Raw genomic sequence first — 19094 nt, 5'->3', positions numbered from 1 at the left:
ACAGACACATCACAGGAAGTTTTTTTTTTTTTTTCCCTCCCGCCGCCTTACTCCGCAGCAGCAGTGCTGCGCAAGCGAGGCTTTAAAACGCCGACTGAAGTCAGCCGCAAAGGACGAAAAAGCTCGTCTAAAGCGCGCTGATTGTTGCCTTTGAATCCGCAGTGAGAGCGAGCATGAAAGAGCACTGGCGCCTTCCTGAAGGGCTGCGACTTGTGATAATGTTGCTGCTGATGCGGCTCTCCAGCAGTAGATGGCTATTACACCCATCTACAGGTTCTTATTATACATTTCAAAATCCATCTCGAAAAAGTCTCAGCTGCGCGCCCACATTAGTATGCGGGGAACGGGGGAATAATCTTGCGCTTGGCATGCGGCCTAGCAACAGATTTGGTTGCAATCTGTAGGACTCAGATGTCATTCTAAAGCGCAAACAAACAGAATTGAAAGCATCTCCACCTTGGCAGAAACTCGGCTTATGATGGATTGCGGCTCTTGGTCGTCACTGAAGTGGAAAACAAAACGCAAAAACGATGCTGGAAGTGCGCTTCAAATGTGTCAGCACACCTGCAATTTGCAGTGATGCTGTTACCTTCAAAACTGCTCCAATAATGATGATGGTGATGATTATCATTATCATCATTGTTGCGGTTATTGTTTTCAAAGCGGTATTAGTGGTGTAGTGGTTCTCATGAGAATTGATAAGAATTGAGTGATTCCCATTCCGCCCATTCTCATTTCCAACCATTTAGTTTTGTATTGATTCTTATTGAGTGAGAAATTAACTCTTTTTGTTTCATTGAAAATGAAATATTGTGGACTTTTAAGGCCAACAACTTTAAACATCGAGAATTAAAACAGTCAGAAGAAAAGCTTCTAAATTTCAACATTCCTGTGAGGATATCAGCTCTGTTTTAGCCCACGAGAAATAGATTTGTTTCCCTGTATTAATTTCCCAATAGGACACGTTGGCTACCAACATTTGGGAATATTTACAGTGCTCTTTTTGCATTCAACTTGATCCACAACTAATTCAGACATAAAACAAGAAACAATTGTGCCTGGTTTTGCAAAATGTCTTCTGCACTATTATACAAAGGCACTTTTTAGAAACTGCCAACTCCCCAAAGGCACGTCCGTGAGAGGTGAGCGACGGAGCGGCCTCGCCAGCATGTATTATATATTTCATTTTACAACTATTTTATTTTATATACACCCAAGAGTCACCCTGCCCAAAAATGCAAAATAACAATAAAAATGTGCAATACATAAAATGGAAAAAAAAAAAAAAAAAAAAAAGGAAATACAAATAAAAGTAGAAATGAAAGAAACAGATCATGAAATCTTATGATTAAAAAAAAAAATAAAAAGTATCTAAAATGGGGTTTCAAAATAGTGAAGCATGAAGCCATTATCTTGCTCTCATATGCTGTGGGCGTCTCGCCTCCGGGAGCTGGACTATATCACACTGGAGCTTTTCCATGGCGCAACAACAACAACAAAAAATTACCTTGCACTTCTGCCTTCTCGCCATGACGTGTGCATAGTCACGGCTGACAATGAGGCACTCTAAAGTGACCACGCCAGTGTGAAACCCCTTTCTTGCCAAATTTAAAATAAATAAATAAATAAATAAATAGGTAAATAAATAGCCTCGCACTTCTGCTTCTGTCCGCAACATGCACACACTCATGGTCGACAACGAGGCTCTCTAAAGCGGCCAGGCCATTTTGATGCCTTTCAAACAACTTTCTACAGGTTTGTGATGGGCTAAAATGGGCTTACTTCCATATTTGGTACAGATATGGCCGATCAACATGAGGGAGAAGCGATTTTTTTGTTATATTGTCTACAAACCTCCATTTCTTCCCCTCACGCCCCTTCTGTTTCAAAATAATGGAATTGAATAATGAAATTGCACATGGTGGAAGGACACAACGGAGCAGGCGATAATGCTAATTTAAACGTCTTTTTGTCTGAATGCGGTGAAAAGATTGGCATTTGTCTGCTACTTTGTTTGCCTCGTTGAGCATTTCTCCTGACATCATTTGCATTATTCAAAGGGAAATCCATTTTCATGCAGCATTTGCTTATAGCCAGTCCACCGAAAGACAAATAGCAGCTCTTACTTTAATAAAGACAACACATTTTGCATGCTGTACTTTTAACATTCCTGTTAGTTTTGACAGGAACAGTAATAATGTACCTGGGTCACTTTGACCCTGGGCAAAGTTTAGTCATCTAAAAACGATAAACATGGGTGCCACTTACATGTAATACCCTTAGGCTTGACAAGATTAGTTGATGCAATATATACTGATCGTGATTACATGTTTTACTAATACCTTGCTGACCTATTAATATAATATCAGTACGGACTAACTCAGGGATTTCCCATTTTGTCCCAAAATAATCTACATTACAAAGTTGACTCGAGGGAAGGAAAATAAATAGTTTAGTTTCCGGTTTTCATTCTTCTTCTTTCGTCAAATTTACAGTGTCAAACAAAATAGTGTGCCGCCATCTAGTGGTCTACAATGGAATTACAGCTTTCACTAATTTCTGTCACCATGTGTTATGTCACAACACTTTGTTTTTAAAAGATGGACTATTTATACTTCATTCATGATGTTGCTAAAGTTTTTACTGTAAATTGATGGCTTCATGCTTACTTTCCGCTTTGTTCTTTAGCTTCTATTTAAATTTAAAATAGCTCCTCCTCCACTCTGTCACTTATCATATTTGTCAGCATTCTATTAGTCTTTTTATGAAGTTCTAACTGTCTGCTCTTTTAGCGATAAGCTACCAATGGAGAAAAAGTCCACTTTTTTTTTTTGACACACAGGCCTTTCAAATAGACAGTTTATGTGAAAAGTATTGCGGCGCCTTCAAAGACCTAATCTGAGCACCGTGCAACCCCACGGGGCCTCTCTCTGTTCAGACAAAAATGACTTCCACAATGGAACTTAGGCAAATGGAAGGCTTCCGGGCAAAAAGACATTGTGCAGCAGTTTTGGGGCACATTCGGAGGAAATGAAATGCTCAAAGGAAAGAGAGAGAGGGTTTAAAAAAAAAATGTTCTGTCAGTTTTGACTTAATGATCATGAGAAGGTTTCTGTCTTTTGAAAACAGGGTGACATGTTTTCTTCTTTCTCGCTTTGTACTTGCCTCGCTTATTGTCAACATTTTCCACACTGTTTGGCTCCAAATTCACTTAAAAAGAACACCAACGTTGTTGTTCTTAAAATATAATTTCTTTGACATGCTCGTCAATTCCATTGAGATTTTTTCATTACACTTTATTTTTACTCCATGTGCATCTGCCAGAATATAAAAAGGAAGAAAGCATATCTCAATGGTTTCCACTTGTTAAATTTAGTACAAAAGTGGGGAAACAATTTGAGCCCCCAATTTTTTCAACAAATGTTAGTACTAGAATCCAAATCCTTGTTAAGATGCCATTCCCACCAAGGTTATAGTTTCTTTTTCTTTTTTTCTTCTTTTTTTTTCTTTTTAATTTAGTATTTGTTAGTTTTTAATTTTTACAAAAATGATTTGTTTTAGTTTGTATTCGTTTTAGTATTTGCTTTATTTTTTTGTGTATTTCTTGTGTGCAAAAAAAAAATCACACTAAGTTTTGTTTAGTAAAAATTCAACCAAAAAATTATTTTAAAAACAACCAGCCAAAAATCATACAGGTGTAACGATCCACAGACTCAACTCAACTTTATTAATATAACTCAATAGATGCAGTACATAATTCTGCTTCCAGTTTGGAAGCCATTCAGCTGCAAGCCTGATTGTCATCTGGTGGAGGTTTTTATTATTATTATTATTTTATTTTATTTTATTTTTAATTTATTTTATTTTATTTTTAATTGGCCGTAGCTATGATGTTGCTTCTACAAGACACAAAGTCAAAGGACCACAACTCCCAGACGACTGCTCGACCTTCCCGTCCTGTATTACCAAAAGAAATACATTCAAAATTGACCCCAAAGAGTCTTGGCTTAAATTAATTGCCAATTTTGCTATAATTGTAGTTAATTTTCGTTATTTTATTTGATTTATTTTTTTACATAAAATACAGGTTCAGTTAGTATTTGTTTTTAAAAACATTTTTGCTTTTATTTCGTTAACAAAAGTGTTTTAGGAATTTTTGTTTTCGTTAGTTTTCGTTAACTAAAATAAACAAAACAATTTTGAAAAATATTTTTCCCCTCAGGGCGGCACGGTGGGTGAGTGATTAGCATGTCCATCTCCCAGTTCTGAGGACTCGGGTTCGAGTCCAGGCTCCGGCCTTCCTGGGTGGAGTTTGCATGTTCTCCCCGTGCCTGCGTGGGTCTTGTCTGGGTACTGCGGTCTCCTCCCACATTCCAAAGACATGCATGGCAGGTTAATTGGACACTCCAAATTGTCCCTAAGTGTGCTTGTGTGCGTGGATGGTTGTTTGTCTCTGTGTGCCCTGCGATTGGCTGGCAACCAGTCCAGGGTGTCCCCCGCCTACTGCCCAAAGCCAGCTGGGATAGGCTCCAGCACCCCCCTTGACCCTTGTGAGGAGCAAGCGCTTCAGAAAATGGATGGATGGATTTTTTTCCCCTCAATATTGCGATTGTGATTTAATATGCGATTGTTTTTTCCAAGGTCCTCTTCCCATGTATTTTTTTAACCAAACCAAGCAATAAATGAATCTGTCTTACAATTGACAGCAATATCATCACACTGGATAACAACATGAGCACAGTGCTGTTTTTTGTTCCCAGTGACATTTAGTATTCAGAAGCCTCACACAGCGATTCACTGTTACTTGGCAGAGCTTTGAACAGGTATTTTTTTTTTTTTTTTTCCAGGGGTGGGTGGGGTAGCATGAAAACAAACCACTCTCACCTCCCTCCAAATTAATTGCTCCACAGTTGGCGAGTTTTGCGCTCTATATGCAGATAGAAGCCTGTGCATGTAATATTCCTAATATTAATTTTCCACTACAGTAACCGGCCTGCAGGCTCCATGAAGCCACTCATCATGAATTGTTTGGAGCTGAGCTAAAGAATGTTTGTGTTCATTGAATGCAGAGGAAATAACTGGGTGGAGGTAGCGGTTTGTGAATCTGTAGTTCACTGTAAAATCAAACCCACCTGGTGTAAATTTAAGCATCACGACTCTGTCATATACCTGACTTAACCCCAGTCGATGCTGACGCAACTCCCTACACACTTTGACCGCCATTGAACTACCATGGCAAGAGAAAGTGTGAAGGGCATGAAAAGAAACCGTGTGAGCTGCATTTTAATGGAAAAAAAAATCTTTCAAGTGAATCCGCGTTTCATTTCTTTAGTAGTCATAAAAGGCCCCGTTTGAATATTTCTCTACTTAATTTATTTAAAATATGAAAGTGAATGCCAGCATGACACAAAATTTACTGATCATACCTAATTTGAAGAACTATTTAAAAAAAAGAAAGGCAACTTAAATGGCTGAGAATTCATTATCATACAACACAAACACACTGACACACGATTGGTGGTGGATGGCGCTCTCCAAGTGTCCACTTCACCACTTCCAGTGGATTCACTTTATTTTCTAATTGTATCTGATGAAATATGTAAAGATGACTTTTCACATTTTGCTCCAGTGAGTTTATCAGACCAAGAAAACTACTCGTCTTTGTGTGTGTGCGTGTCTTTCTCTGCGCTACACTCTTGCTCTGGTGTGTTTGCAGCTTTCACGGTTGGTCGGCGCTTACGGGTCGAGCTCGCCGTCCATTTTCTGACGTTCCAGCTGGTGCCCGCCCGTGCGTGAGCAGGCGTCGGCGAGGCAGGTGAGCGGCGGCCAGCTTGGACAAATCGCAGCAGGTAGGCATTAGCTTGCGTGGCGGCGTCCACGTGGGTGCACACTGCACAGATGCCAAATGTTTTCTATTGCACAGTTGGACAGGATGAAAGATGACGACAAATGGCTCACTCAAAAACTCGTGCACCTTCAGATTATATTGTATGGAGACACTGATGTAATACTCAAATCTACCACTTCGGGTTATATTTATGATTTTGTCTTTCTCATTCATTCTCAGGTTCTTGCACCTAAAATTGTGGCAGACAATTTAATGCAATGTTGCAATACTAGAGTATGGAAAAATAAAATGCAAACTACTGCCCAGCCCCCAAACACAAACAAATATATCTATACACAAGATATTTAGGAAACACATAGCAGGGAAAAAAAGCAAAGTTACAGGTAAAAACTTTGAATTTTATATGAAAAAAATGAACTATTTCATGAATAATGGATGGATGCATGTTGGATGTTTTTTCCCCCCCAAGACAAAAAGTCAATACTATCACATAAAGCTGTAATGTAAATAGAATAAGGTCATAGCAACTGACATTTCCATTATAAGGGACATAGTAACTGCATTAGAATAGGTGAAATAAGAGTGGCTACATCACCATACATTAGCATCATATGGGACGCATCATCTTACATTATCATCATAAAGGGCATAGTAACTGCTTTATAATTATAAAGGAAATAGTAACTGCATAAGACGAGACAAACTAAGAATGGCTAATACATCATAATACGTTATCGTCTAATGGGACATATGTATTATCATCAAAAGGGATATAGTAACTTCTTTATTATCATAAGGGGCATAGTAACTGCATAAGGAACTGGCATCATCATCATAACATAATGACCCAAAAAAAAAAAAAAAAAAAAAAGTCATAACAAAAGAATGTCTACTAACACAAGAACAAAACATTGAACTATTTAATGAATAATGGAAGGATGGATGTTGGATTTTTTCCAAGGCAAAAAGTCAATGCTAATTATACACAAAAAAAAATTTTGAATGTAAACAAAATAAAGTTATAGCAACTGACAACATTAGCATTATAATGGACATAGGAACTGCATTAGACTGGACAAACTAAAAATGGCTAATATATCATCATCATCATCATCATACTTTATTGTCATAAAGGACATAGTAACAGCTTTATAATTAGAAGGGGCATAAATAACTGCATAAGCAACTGGCATCAACATAACACAATGACCCAATCCAAAATAGTCATAACAAAAACATGTCTTACAAATGTGAAATCTTCCTTTCATGTGTGTCGCCATCTTGTATCCTTTGGCTGTCCTCGTTCTATGTGAGACAGCATCTGTGGCACAATTCACATCGTATACTGTCCAACTCACGCCTCTCACAGCCTCGTATTAGCTGATTGCCACTTTTGTGCTCTTGCAGCATGTGGTAAAAAATGCAGTATAATCATCACGCCTACCATAATTGAATAAGAAGAAAAGTGCACATGAGTGAAGACTAATGACATGGTAAAAATAGTGGAATGAAATGTGGGCTTGATTAGAGTGTGATACACTCAGGCAGCACCATTTTGGGCACCTGCGCTGTCTAATGAGAGCTGAATATGAGAGATGTGTCTGTTGCCATTAAAAGTGACATCACACAACTAGTGCACGGCCACAAACGGTGTCATCAGTAAACATCACGTGCATGTTGCTTAGATAATGTCAACATTCATCAATAACAGAGCCGTCTTGTGGAAAGATAACATGATGATGATGATGTTTTTGGTTTCCTAGCAACACAAGATAGTGCAGCGCTATACTCCTCGTGTCTTTGATTCTTTTCTAATTGGAGCTGATGCGTGAGGGGAGCAGCAAGGCAAGCGAGACACCTCATGTGTGTTTGCGTGTGTGTGTGTGTGCGTGCGAGCCAAATGGGATGCAAGGCGACTCCAAACACGAGCTGCCATGCAGGCTCACCATCCTCCACGGGAGAGTGAGAGATTAAGAACTTGAAGTGTCTTGACCCCAGCCGCTCCCCAAAGTGCCGTCCGCACAGGAGCGACTTTTGAAAAGTCTTATTTTCTCAGCAAGTAGCTCACCACAAAGAAGAAACTAGCAGTCTCATTTCTGTATCTGCTCTATTGGAAGCCAAAAACACGACTTGGTCTATCTATCTATTATATATCTATAGTGTCCATTGCTAGCTAGTGTACCAAGTAGCATGCAAGCTAACCCATGCAGCATTCTGGATGTTTGCCGCAAGAACTATTTTAGAGAAATGCTACAAAATGGAGAAAATAGTCTGTTGGGATCAAATGTGCATAATTTTATGGAACAAATATGAAAATTAGGTTGAATATTTACTTTAGATTAGTACTTCTTACAATGTTTAGCAGATTGCTGACTGACCGCTCACCATCCTCTGTATTTTGTTCAAGGTTTCGACCACGAGTTCTAATACTCGTCTGACTTTTCCTCCTGATTGCTTCCTGGGAGACTAATTTGGCGATAGCGTCTCATTCTGCCGTCTCGCTGAGATTATCTTGATTATTGATCTTTTTGCCGGGATCAGATTATAGTCTTAGTATTGAGACACCGTGACGCTTTCCCTGTGACCTTCCCGCCCTCTCGCGGGAGAATCCGAGCAAGCTGTGGCAACGTGGGCGGTGATTTATTTTTTCTTTTTTAATTTCTTTGCTTGTCTCACCCTGTCTACCATCTGTCTCTTCATTTATTTATTTACTTTTTGCCTTTTAGGCGGAGGTTGGCATCGCACCAAACAGCTTTCCCTTCCACTTGTTTACGTGAATTATTCATGTTTTTTTCCCGGCGCGTTATCGTTAATGCTTGTAAGCAGGTAGTCATTTGGCCCGGTCTCAGTCTCACAAGCCTTTTCTGGGCAGCCAGCCTGATGAATGCTCAAATATGAGGATGGTGCTGTGATTTTATTATTTTTTTTTATGTTTTATTTTACACGCACTCGTGCAGCATTGGCAGTGGCGGCGCATCTCTTATGCAACGCTGCAGGACATTAAAAGACACAATTAGAAGCTGCTTTGTGTGAAAGTGAGCAGTAAACATTTCATTTGGATTCCGTCTTTCTTTCCACCTTTACAAAGTCAGAGTGCTGCTGCTTCTCGGGACCAACTGGAAAAATGCGGCTTCGGCCGAGCAATCTGGACCCTTGTCACATATGAGCCTCGAAGCGAGGACTACACAACACCTCAGGCGTTAAGGGGGGGGGAATCCAGCAGTACATAAACATAACATCCAGTCTGAGTCTTACTGTAAAGGCAAACGTGCTGGTGGATGTGCAAAGTCAAAACTTCGTGGGATTAATTCAGCTTGACACTCAAATGAAGCAGACTGACAAATTAACCGGTAAGACTGTAAAGAATATTACATGTGATGTTGCGCACTAGCTCTCAATGATGACTACTTTGTGTTGCAAGCCAAATTTTGAGTGCACACCGCCGCTCAAGTGAAGTGAAAATAAATGGAGCAATTAAGGAACCGGGCAAAGAGAGCCACAGTCACTGATGCACTTCCAGCCGTTTATTGAACAGGACAAACAGCCAAATACAAAATAAGTTGGAGCTGCTGTAGGCCACAACTGGTGCACATGCAACTAAAGATCAGGCCTCTCCTTCAAAAGGCACACTTCCAACACATGAACACTAAAATACAAATAGTAATTACTAGGGGTGTTAAAATAAATCGATTCGGCGATATATCGCGATACTACATCGCGCGATTCTCGAATCGATTCAATAATCGGCAGAATCGATTTTTTTTTTTTTTTTTTTTTTTTTTTTTTTTTTTTTTTTTTTTTTTTTAAGGATTCACACCTTGAGCATGGAAGAATGTTATATGAACGTAACATTAAGCCTTAATATTTTATTTTAATGCTGTTCAAACATGAAGCAGATTACAACCTCTATAAGACTGAAATTTCAGATAAATAAATAATACATTTTCATATAAATCTTACACTCTACAAGCTTACTGATTAGTATTTTCTAAATTTGAATGAAAAAAAATCGCAACAATCGACTTATAAATTCGTATCGGGATTAATCGGTATCGAATCGAATCGTGACCTGTGAATCGTGATACGAATCGAATCGTCAGGTACTAGGCAATTCACAGCCCTAGTAATTACCTTTTATAAAAAGAATTTTATTTCTTTACATTTTCTTTTCTGATTTTTAAACAACATATAGCTATTTTTCTATTGATTTTATACACAAGGTGTGTCAGAAAGATTCCAGGACTGGTGTCAATAAGGATATATTTCAAACCTAAACAACAGGCCTTTCACCTTCAATTTGGGATGCATCAACAACTAACACAAAGTGATCAAAAATGATCCTGTCACATTTGCTTTGTTCAGTGTGTGAGAAGAGGCCAAACTTGACAATGCTCCTTTCTAGGATTGCATGAAAGCATTAAAGAGCGAAGGCTGGGAAACTGACTCAAGCAGAATTACTTTGAAGAGGAACGTTTCCTGTTTGTACCCTGGATATGAAATGCATCTTGTGTGATGCGAGTACTGTAATCTTTCTGTCACACCTCATACAATAAATTTAGATAAGAACTTCTATGTAGAACTCATGAAATAATACTGTAAGTCAAGGTACCACTTCCATCAGTGGGCTCACTCTAGTGGTTCACAATTATATTACTGCCCCAAGTGCAGTTCAGTTATATTTAAAATTTTAGCACAGTGTTCTTATATTTCTGATTAGTTAGTGTTAATGTCAAACTGGGCATAATATTACTTTCATGAACATTTTGACCTACTGCTTTTTTTTTTCTTTTTTCTTTTTTTTTTTTTAACTGTTATGATGGTGGTGGTTGTTCGTCTCTGTGTGCACTGCGATTGGCTGGCAACCAGTCCAGGGTGTACCCTGGCTACTGCCCAGAGCCAGCTGAGATAGGCTCCAGCACCCCCCACAACCTTTGTGAGGAATAAGCGGTCAAGAAAATGGATGGATGGAAGGATGATGGTGGTACTTGGAGGGTTCAGTATTTTTTTAAGGCGGTATTTGGTGTAAAACGTTTGAGAACTGGCTTCTAATATTGATGGACCAGGTTTTTAGCGCTAGCATCAGTGCTAACCTAAGTTGTGTGTACAGTAATTGTTGAATGTTTACCATCTTCGTTCAAAATGGTTTAATGCTCGTCTGTATTTCAATTGGTGAAAGCAGCTACTAGGCACACATGTGATTGCTAATAAAATGAATCTTCCTGAGGTAGTATACTTGTAAGAGCATTCTCGTCCATATTTGTTAGTTGGCCTCACTCTGATTGATGCGTTTGAGGTGGCACTTTTATTACTTCTCTCAGAAGAACTCTGTTAAAGTTGCAAACTTTGAGAATTTGTTGCATAAGGGCTTTCATTTTTGCCAACTATAATCACTTGTTTTGCGTTATACTTCATCAGTGCTCTGGCTCTTCTTCTTTTTTAACAAATAAATGCAGTCAGCCAGACTGCACAAACTAGTGAAATTGAATTTGCTCACTTTCAGATAAATGTTCCATCTTCCCTAATTTAAAAGGCAATCTTTTAAAATGGCCACTTTTATGTTCACCTCCTTTAAATGGTTGCGCTTATGTTGATTTCACGTCAAGTCAGAGGAGAACGCTTGTGTAACACCAGCACCTAGCTTGCACGCCATGACTTATCACTTGTGTTTTGGCGAGAGGAAAAAAACATTGAGGACAGCTCGCGGTCCTCAATTCATCATGATGTCCAAATACGATTGTGGAATCGGGGCTTGGATCAAGCACACCATTTATTACGCAGCGTGGGCCTCGTTTGTTCCTCCATCGCCGAGCATCCCACAGGCCTTGTACTCAGATCCTCCGGCTCTGGCACAAACAAATTGCCACCGTTTTGTTGTGGTTGTCGGAATGATCGCCTCGTCTGCCTCCTCAGGGATGCAAAGTTTAAAGGTCCATGGCACCCTTTTCTGTCCAAGGAGGAGGAAGTGCAAAAAGTTGAGTAGCTACAGTAAGGGAAGTTTGGAATTTCAACTTCATTTTGGATGTCTAAAAATCCATAACTCCATTTGTCAGCCCCATATCGACCTCATGCATTTTAATTTAATTTGAAGGGACCCTCGAAATGAATCCACGCACAGGCGACACAATCTCATATCAAACTAGAGAATGCAATTTCTGATGAAATTTTATGTGTGAATTCTGAAGAGCTGATGCTGAACTGATGTGCCGTCAAATCGAGTGGAATGTTGTAAATGTAGAATGTAGCACATGGGAGAGCATTTTTAAATCCTGAATTTTAGTTCTAATATGAGAACCTGAGAGTGGAGACCTGATGTGCACGATTTGAATCAGTTGAGAATTGTGGAAGGATGTGTTTAATGAAATGTTTCTAATATTTCAATGGGATTTTTAATAATGGAAAATGTGGAATTATGGGAAAAAATGGCAATTTGGAGAGTATAAAAGTACTTGCCCGAATGTTCTGAATGAGATCAATATTTTGACGTCATAATAGTTTGAATCGGTTGAGATGAGATGTGGAGGTTTTAGAAGGCTAAAGTAGAGAAACAATGACATATATTGTATATATTTTCCGGGTCCCACATAACATACTTTACAGGGATGCCTTTAAATACAAGCTAACAGGGTGTTTGTTTTTAAGATACTCTCAGTTGAAGTTTGTGAAGTGAACAGCCTACTGTAAAATAAACATTGTGTATATAAACCAACCACATAGCTTCAAATGCACTTCGCTTAATGCTAACAATGAATAGAATTGGTGTTGCCGAAGCAAATATTCATTATTCTTTGTGAAAAATGACACATATTAGAGCTGATTGTGTCATTTGTAAACGTTACTTTATATGTCTGTGATACACTGCTCCCTTGTGGACAAGTCTCACACATCAAAAGGAGCAGCATAGTCCATTGAATTGTTGCAACAAAAAAAAAATCTTTTTCTTTTTTAGGAAGTAGAATATTATAGAGTTCTATTTTTCTTACTTAAAAAAAAAACTGTTGCAACCTCAGTGCGTGACCATTATTTCAATCCACTCTGTCTCAGTCGGCTACTCTTGACTTCTAATGAGCCCGCCGTCAGTCATCCAGCGTCGGATAAACACGTCTTCGCTTACCTCCTTCCGGCATCTGCGGCTTTGTCTGCTTCCCAACAACCAAACATGACAGATATAAATGGAAATGTCAGCTGAAAAGCAGATTTCCACTGGTCCTCAGCACCAGATAATTCAGAGGGGGGGAGTCGGGTGTTCCGCCGGGGCTTCGTCTCTAACCCCGTGTGCTCAATTAAGGCCCGCCAACAAGTTCCCAGATGGTCCCTATGCTGCAAAAGATGGCTGTTGGTTTGCAGTGTTAAGCCGGACACGTGTTTTCACAGCGTTGCTACCTGGCTGCTAAGTGGGGCTACACTACAGCTGTTTGGCTGTATTGATTGTGTTTTGGGGTAATTACTGCTCTTGGTGGTCCACAGTGGCAAGTTGTTGAGGACAGCAGAGGTTCTCAAACTTTATTGCGTCCAGGGACACCATTGTACCTGAGGAAGGGCATATCCCACCATTCCATAGAGATATAAAAAAATTGTAATGTTATGAGAACAAATTCATTTCATTTTTATTTAGAGAAAAATGTAATGGAGTAATTATTTCGCAGTAATAGGTAACCCAGCACCTTTTAAGAGGTTTGTTTTGTTCATTTCACTTAGAATATTTTTTCGTGTTGCATTACAGAGTAATTCTCTGTATTATACTGTCCCCTGGTGGTAATGGCAGGAACACCAGAAGGAGCAGCATAATGAATTGAATTGAAGCATTAAATTATAATACACAAAGTTGTTACGTTCTGTTTAATTATGTAATAACTCTGTGTTTATAAAGTACAATATTGTAGTTTTATTTAATATTAATAAATAAATACCCAAATGATATAATATAATATATAATAATTTTTTTAAATGTAATTTTACTAAAAAAACAAAACATCTTTTTGGGGGTAGGGTGCCCGGTGAAATTAATGGAATTTCCATTAATTTCCCTATCTGAAGATGATTTGAGAGATCATTGGTCACGGAATTAATTAAACTCGTAGCGCAAGGCACCACCGTGCTGTAATTTTCCATTTGAATTTCTTCATCCTTGTGGCAGTCGAACTGCTTTTGAAAACAGACCATCCACGTTCACATGGACTACTTGCTTAAGAAGGGGGGGGGGGAAGCCATGTGATGTTCTCATCGAGCGCCACAAGTCCCAGAAGAGGGAATATAGAGGCCAGATGACAAAATGTCAGAATTCAATAGCAGAAATTGCTCTTTTATTTCCCCGGAGGCGCTAACCTCAATCACTTCCCCTACAGCGGGATTTTTACTAGAGCGCCGTCACTGAGTCAACTTTACCGTCTTGGTTAAGTAAAACCCGGACGTGCTTGAGTTAGATCAGTGGGGACTCTGCTAGAACATTATAGCTGGCTTCTTTTCCCACTTCGAATTTCTGTTTCCTTTCACAACTGGCCTGCTTTCCCCCACACATTCCAAGAGGACGCCACTAATCTTGGGAGCGCAGCTTCACTCATCAGTCCTCCATAAAAACAGAGTACGTCGCCGCAGTGGACAATGTGGGCCTTTCATGATCAAGCGTTTAAGCCAATTTGCCTCACCAGGATTGGAGAAGCTGCCAGCCAGCATCTGTTCTCGCGATGAAAACACTTTTTTTTTTTTGGTTCCACCAAAATCTCTCGCCTGGTATTAAATGAAGAGGGAAGTTCACACAGAGCGGCTGTTAGTCTTCACGCCATATCGCTTTAATGAAGAGAAATAGCTGCTGTCGTCTAACGTTAGGGTGCCCCGCTGTGAAATCCATCATATTGCGGTGAGGTAATTACGCAGAGATAATTGCATTGTGTACAGCGCGTTCAGACAAAAGCTTAATACGTGTTTGTGTTTCTTATACTAGCAGAAATAACCTTGTCGTAGGAAGGTCCCTTCATGAAGCATGAGTGGGGACACAAGTCGAGGCCAATGACTGATGGCCATTCCAAAAAAGGAAAACAAATCAAAGTGAACGCCCATTTATTGCGAGGGGTACAAGATGCGAAATTATGCGATATTGATATTGAAACGAAAATAAAAAGTAAAAAAGTGAAGAAACATAACTTTAAGGTATTACCGCAAAGCAAAGATTTGATAAAAGAACTTTGTGTAAAAGGTTGCAGGTCTGACTAAGGATTTCATTGCTACTGTTCTGGAAATCGATTTCGGAAGGTGCGTCATCGAGAGGATTGTAAATTTGCTGTTGACGGTGCTCGGCTTAAATGCCATCTGCTCTTAAGGTGCGTTATATATTCCCCCTGTTGACTCCCGTGCTGTATCTCTTCCCTCCTCCCGTCCTCTGGAGATATTTTTCCCATTTCGGTGGAGGAAATGAAGTCTGGTAATGTACAGCATTCCGGATTTGACATCATGAGCAGGCATCATAGCCATAGTGGAATTCTATAGTCCCTCTTTTGTAAGAAGCTATGGCGCAAAAATAATCCCCTTTATACTTAACAAATCCACTTTCAAATTCACATTTTTTCTGAGGAATCTTTCCTTAGCCATTCGCTTAAAAACTTACTTGGGTGCGGCAAAATAGCTCCAAAGCAAAAGAGGAAATTGGTGTTAAGGAAGTATGTTTCCATAGTGCGCCAGCATCACCAAAAAATTTAATCATCTGTAATTTATGTTGAACTGTAATTATGGAAGGAGAGTTTTAAATAAAGTGTTTGTACTCCTGCATCACATTTCTGATTATTTTAATGGTCTCAGACCAGCATAGTGATTAAACCTGGCATGCTGCCCCTTCATTATGCAGGAATGTTTTGTGCCAGTCGAGCAACAGATGAGCAGCGACACACAACAAATGTTCCACCGCTCGTGTCTGAGCGCAACATTTAGGTCACGGCGAGGCAACGGGCGCACCTAATGAACGCGATCGCATTTGCATGGGCTCGCGCCTGCTGTTTGACGGCCGGGTCCCCACATCACGGCGGTCGGACTCGTGCTTAGTCGCCACACCCCCGCTCACCCTTCCGCCGCTCATTAAGGTCCTCCCCAGGGGTCGTCGCGCGCCTCTCGGGGGAGAAGTCGTGACGCCTGTTCATTAAAATCTCCCAGGGGGAAGCGGTCAGGGGTGAAGTTGCGAGTTTGGGGTGAGATGGGCACCGCCGGGCTAAAGGTTCAGAATCAGTTTCTTAGTGGAAGTTGTAAGAAAGTCTCAAGGACAATCTTGAGTTCTTTAATGATTATTGCTGTCACTTTCATACAGAGATCCTGCAAAATTCATCCAGTATTTATTTGCCACTGAATTTCACACAGGTCCGTGGGTTAGGGATAAGGGTAGGTTTAATTTGGACTGTTTTCGGATTGGTGGGGATAGATTTATGGTCAGGTGTTAAACTTCCAGGTTTTCCGCTTTTCTCTCATATAGACCCTGCTATTTCCTTTCATACAGGCATCATTTCACCTGAAATACGAGTTTGACCGTGATCTTTTTCAACTCAAAGGGGATGGAAATGTTTGGGTTAGGCAGGGGATTACAAGTAAAGTTTGAGAGTTATGATAGGGTTAGGTTTAGCTTAGTAGGCAAGGGCAGTTTTGTATTTTTATTTTATTTTTTTAACACATTTTTCTGCCATTTCTTTTCATACAGACGCGATTCAAAGCTGGCAAAATTGCCATCTTTAGGATACATTAATGGTTCGATTTTATTAAAAATGAATGGCACTTGACACCTTTTGCCTCCCTCCATGCACTTTAGGCCAAAATTTGGAGAAATTTACAGGCGACCAATCACTGACAGCACATCTGTTTGTATTACTTTGATTTACAAGTTAAATTCTTTCTTTTGTGGAGCCCTTAACTCAGTTTTCCAGTATATCAAATTGTGAGGCGGGGCTTTCTAGCCTGCTTGAACTTTCAGATTTTGACTCTCAGCACAAAACAAGAACAAAAAAATAAAAAATAAAATAAAAGGTATACTCATAAATCAAATTACCACTGTTTTGAAAACTTTGTGTCAGTTTTCACAACAAAACAATCTGCTTGCAGTCCTTTGCAGTAGTCCTCATCAAATTTCCCTTGTTTTTCATTAAAAGTTGGTCTTGCGTGACCTGCCCCTCAATCAACTGTTTTAACCTAACAAAAATCAGAAATAAGATTTTATTTCTCATGTGTAAGGTCAAATCTGTTTTCACTATCGGAAGCACAACAGCTTCAATGATGCTAGAAAGGTGAAAAAGGGGACGTTATTACTGTAGAATAGTAAAACTTTAATGCCGGCTTGTCCTTTTAATCTGTTTGGTGCATAAAGCAGCTCCAACTCAGATTGATTTCCGCTTGTAAAGCAAAACAATATTGTGCCGTGTTATCTTGAGATTAAAATTGAGAGTAAGAGGAGCAAGCAGCCAAAAGCGGCATTACCGATTGACGTGCACGCATCGAAATATTCATCAACAAGCAGAGAAGCCATTTGGTAGTCAATCAGAACACCCCGTTTGGATATCTTCTTGACGTTGCCATCTCAGCCAGACATTAAACGAAAATAGAAATGTCAAGTGCTTTGTCAAACTCCGAACGGAATGGGATTGTTTTTTTTGTTTTTTTTGTGGACTTTGCGTTGGCCCAATTTCATTATCATTTAAATGAGATCGCTTAGCACACATCAATGCTTGCTTTGACTTTATCTTTCTCCTTGATGGGACTGTACTGTTCCTCGCAGGCCGAGCTTGTTTTCATCCACCAGCGGAATCAGACGGAAGGCTTTTTAGGCAACCGAACTGCTCGGTTTTGATGAGAGAAGTGCATTTTTGCGACCGTTCAGTTCAAACGGATCCGTCATTGAAGTTTGCCAATCATGTAATCTCCATCGGGTTCAAGATGCTGCGGTTTGCACAAGAATGCAAAGCCACATAAGATAAGACGACGTGCGTGCTTGAGTCTCCGACCAGAATCATTTCCCGCCTGTCTAAGCCCTAGTCTTTTTTTTCTTCTTTTTTTTTCCAACACTGCATACCGCTGAAAGCATTGAAATGCCACTGAGCTGTGAAGAGCTTCGTAATTCCATTTCAGAGGTGATTGGAGTGGCACATCTGCAAGGCCTCCATACCTGCAGTAGACACTAAAGTGACAAAGGACATTTTCCGCTCACCGCTTTATGACACCCCTTTTTTTTCTCTCTCTCTCTCGCAGGGTCCTTGAGTGTGAGGAGGTTCCTCCTGACAAATGACACGTAGTGCAGACGAGATGCATCTGATTGTTTCAATGGCAGTTTTCCCATTCAACCCCACGATTGTGATGGTCTCTCAGGAACTGCAGTAACATTCCTGGATCCATCCAGAGGTAACGCTATAGGTGAGAATAAAGTTTTAGAGAACTCACAGTTAAAAAAAAAAAAAAACATTATTTTCCCACATCACACATATATATTTCCCACATATATTAAAGAAGGCGGCACATTCAAAAATATTGCATGGTAGGTTCATTTAAGACTATAAATTGAATGAATGCTTGTTTGTCTGTATGTGTGTCATTGTTACCTGTTTGACATCTATTAAACACGACACAAAAAGGAGAGAAGACACTCAGTTCAGAGCTTGCAAGGAAAGAGGAGGACTGATACAATTCACTCCTGCACTCTCTGAAGATTCCTCTCCTCACCCTCTTTATTTATTTGGTTTTCCACGCCCCTAGTTCCATGGGTGTTCCAACCCTAAAAATGCAAATGCAAGGCATAGTGTACTTGTTTGTCTATGTGTTGGGCACATGAGTGGAAGATTGCTGAGTACATGCGTGGTCAAGTTTGCAATCATTTCTTAACAGCAGCCCCCTCAGCAGACTGGCTCGAACCATTCTGCTGCGTTAGACGTTGTGGTTCTTCAGCTTTTTGAGTCATCTTCAAATAGCCAGGCTATGGGAATGTGAGTGCAAAGCATTCTTCATTGCAAGCAGAAGCAGTTCTTCATTGAAGCAAATGTATGATAACTTATTATTTGCCAGTACAATTATTCCTACAATGTGTTATGCGATTGGCAGATAGAAACAGATAGAAATATACTTTTTTTTTTCCCTGATGAAATAAGAGGCTCTAATCTTTTTTTTTGTGTAGGTTCCATGTTTTTATAGCAAAAGAACACAATATTCTGTGGGCCTTGCAAAATCAGTCAAAATCCAGTAAAACAGCCGGGTGTGAAGGGGGTTGCTTCAGTGAAAATGGCTGCTAGTGAAT

General features: G+C 39.8%; 1 long non-coding RNA gene across 1 annotated transcript in view; it reads left to right on the top strand.

The window, feature by feature from the left end:
* LOC144010473 (uncharacterized) overlaps positions 1-18144 on the top strand; it is a 158414-nt gene extending 140270 nt beyond the window's left edge. Inside the window, exons 9-10 of the long non-coding RNA XR_013281229.1 lie at positions 5717-5849; positions 18059-18144. This is a non-coding gene — a long non-coding RNA (uncharacterized LOC144010473). The remainder of the gene's footprint in view (positions 1-5716; positions 5850-18058) is intronic.
* The last annotated feature ends 950 nt before the right edge of the window (positions 18145-19094 follow it).

The sequence above is a fragment of the Festucalex cinctus genome, chromosome 21, assembly GCF_051991245.1.
Source record: "Festucalex cinctus isolate MCC-2025b chromosome 21, RoL_Fcin_1.0, whole genome shotgun sequence".
NCBI lineage: Eukaryota > Metazoa > Chordata > Actinopteri > Syngnathiformes > Syngnathidae > Festucalex > Festucalex cinctus.
This window is presented reverse-complemented; position numbering and strand designations above follow the sequence as displayed.